This window comes from Pteropus vampyrus, unplaced genomic scaffold (assembly GCF_000151845.1).
Source record: "Pteropus vampyrus isolate Shadow unplaced genomic scaffold, Pvam_2.0 Scaffold11, whole genome shotgun sequence".
Classification (NCBI taxonomy): Eukaryota; Metazoa; Chordata; class Mammalia; order Chiroptera; family Pteropodidae; genus Pteropus; species Pteropus vampyrus.
The window spans coordinates 7,481,421-7,483,992 of record NW_011888792.1 but is presented as its reverse complement, the minus strand read 5'-3'; the positions used below and the strand labels follow the sequence as shown (position 1 = coordinate 7,483,992).

The window sequence follows — 2,572 nt, the reverse complement described above, 5'->3', positions numbered from 1 at the left end:
CTCTGTCTTCCTTTCCACCTTGTCCCCTCTTCCCCTCACTGCTCCTCTCCTATTTCCTTTCTCTTCTCCTCCCCACCCCTCTCCCCCCACTTCCGACCCCCCCCCCCCAGTCTCTCTGTGTGTATGTATCTCTCTCTGCCTCTCCCCACTACCATTTATTGTCTGATCCTATCAGTCAAGTTAATATAAAAGTAGCAAGTGGGAGGCCCAGCACTCTCTCTCCCAAGCGCCCTGGGCACTTTGGGGAGGTGTCGGCCGCTGCCAGGTTACTGGTCGGAGTCGTGGCCCTCAGTGCAGGGCACGTTGCTTGCGGAGGATTTGGGGTCTGAGCCGGGTTGAGGGGCTTATTCAAATGCCGCCCGCTGCTGCTGTGATTCGCAGAGACTCGGCCTCCATATGGTAATGCGGGGCGGTGGGGGTGGCGGGGGAGGCGCCGAGGGGCGGGGTGGGGAGGATGGGGGTGAAGGCGGGGTGGGAGGGGGCTCCGGCACCGCGCGCTCGGCTGCCGGGCTGGGACAGAGTACCCGGACCCGCGGCGGCGGCGGCAGCGGCGCTACCCACCCTCCGGCACAACACCCACGGAACCAGAGAGCCACCGAGCCACGGGCCCCAGGGGTAAGCCACAGCGCGCACAAGGCAGTGACCGTGACGGTTCAGATGCTTCAGGTTACTACCATGCGCCAATAAGGGAGATTAGAAACAGAAAAGATTACAGAAAGATCAGATATGAGGTGTACCTCTCTGTATCCCTTGTCACACAGCGCGCGCACACACACGCGTCTGTACACACATGCATGCACAGACATCCGTACATACACACATTCTTTGCTACTACCATCTAAATATATACACCGCCACTCTATACCCTGCAACGTGGCCGTGTATTTGTCTTGATCCCTGCATAAAGGTGGGCAGGTATGTGCCAGAATCCAGGCAGGAACAAATCGCCACGCACGATTGAATTGCAGCCAAACTAGAAGAGACATTTAACCTACTGAATTGTTTCACTCAGGCAGGTGCCCCCCAGAAACCAGCAATCCTGCAACCAGTTGTGGAATCCTGCAATTATTCATAACATTTGCTGAAAATGTGCTTTAGAAAAGATAATCTTGCTATATATTGCAAGGTAAGGGCAAACCTAAAGGATGAATGTGTTTCTGTTTTTTAATGTTTTACGTGCAGCCATCTGACCACTTTTTATTGGGTGACATACCATATGAACATTTTGGTGTAGGCTTGGAAAACTACAGCCAGAGGTAAGGCTGGAAATACCATAAGAATTAAGGGTGCTAAAAATGGATGCTGGATAGTCCAGCATGAAAGATGGCATACAGCTGTAGGTTTAAAATGGGGGGAAAATACATGTGAATATTTATACATGAAAGCCATTGGGGTGGGCTGAGTCTTGCCCTGAGTATCTGTGCAGGTAAGTCATTCATAAGAAAACTAATTACCTATGCATGTACTTGGACTTGTTTAATTGAATAAGCTGCATGTGTGCATATTTGCTGTTCTTTGTGGCTATGCAATTATCGATTCAGTCTTTTTAAAAATAATAGCTTTGGAGAAATTTAAAAAGTGGACTTTATACGTATATATTTTTCAAAAGCCATTGTGCTGAATAGATATACTGCCAGAAAGGAAAATTCTACTCTATAAACAAGATTAGCATTGCTTGAAATCTAACTCAAGGCCTGTGTATTTTAGGGCAAATCAACTGGCTGAATATAGTCGGCTATTTTGTTTGTTTTCATTTTAAAGTCAGGAATTAAGGATGCTTTTCAATCAAGATAACGTGCCTTGTTTCCAGCCATATTAAGATAAAAATGAAACTCAGTAAATTTTGAATTCAGCAGATAAGGTACAACATACAACATGGTTGAAAATGTCTTCCTTGCAGAAGGCTGTCGGTTGCTGTGTCTACACATTTTTAAAAAGATTTTTTTCAGCAATAACAAATGCTAGAAAGCAATAGGGCAGTGAATGCTGCACATTTCAGTTATCAGCACAAAAATTCTTTAGAAATCTTTGGAGTCACTTCCCTTTATACATACATTATCTCAAATGCACTGGCCTGAACTGTGTTTTTGTTAATCTGAAGTTAATTAGACAATCAAACTTTGAGCCTTGAGCAATGGGCATTACAGCCCATCAAGGGGGTATGTCAGGAAAGAAAAACAAAACAAAACAAAAACAAAACAAACAAACAAAAAAACCGTGTCTTCTTTTTTTTTTTATGACCAAACCAGGAGGTTATACAGCTGGCATTACATATATGACAGATGTGCATATTTGGAGCCTTAAATAAAGAGAAGCAAAGGGACAACTGTGCATATTATCTTGCAAGAGACAGCAACAGACACTCGCCAAAAAATAAAGACATAAAAGGACAAGAGAGACAGACGTAAGGTAGAAAAAAAGAAAGAAAGAAAAAAGAAAGAAAAAGTAAAAAAGGAGGGAAATCAATAAAACGATATAACCTCAACTTTTCGCGAATTAAAAAATGCAAATATACCTTTACATATGCATCAGTATTAAAAATAATACACGCTGGAACCAACAGGAGCGGGAG

At 44.4% G+C, this 2,572-nt stretch overlaps 1 long non-coding RNA gene across 1 annotated transcript; it reads left to right on the top strand.

Moving 5' to 3' along the window:
• Positions 1-502: 502 nt before the first annotated feature.
• Positions 503-2,572, top strand: LOC111731537. Its single transcript, XR_002777192.1, has 3 exons — positions 503-615; positions 1,013-1,126; positions 2,250-2,572. It is a non-coding gene; the product is annotated as an uncharacterized LOC111731537 (long non-coding RNA).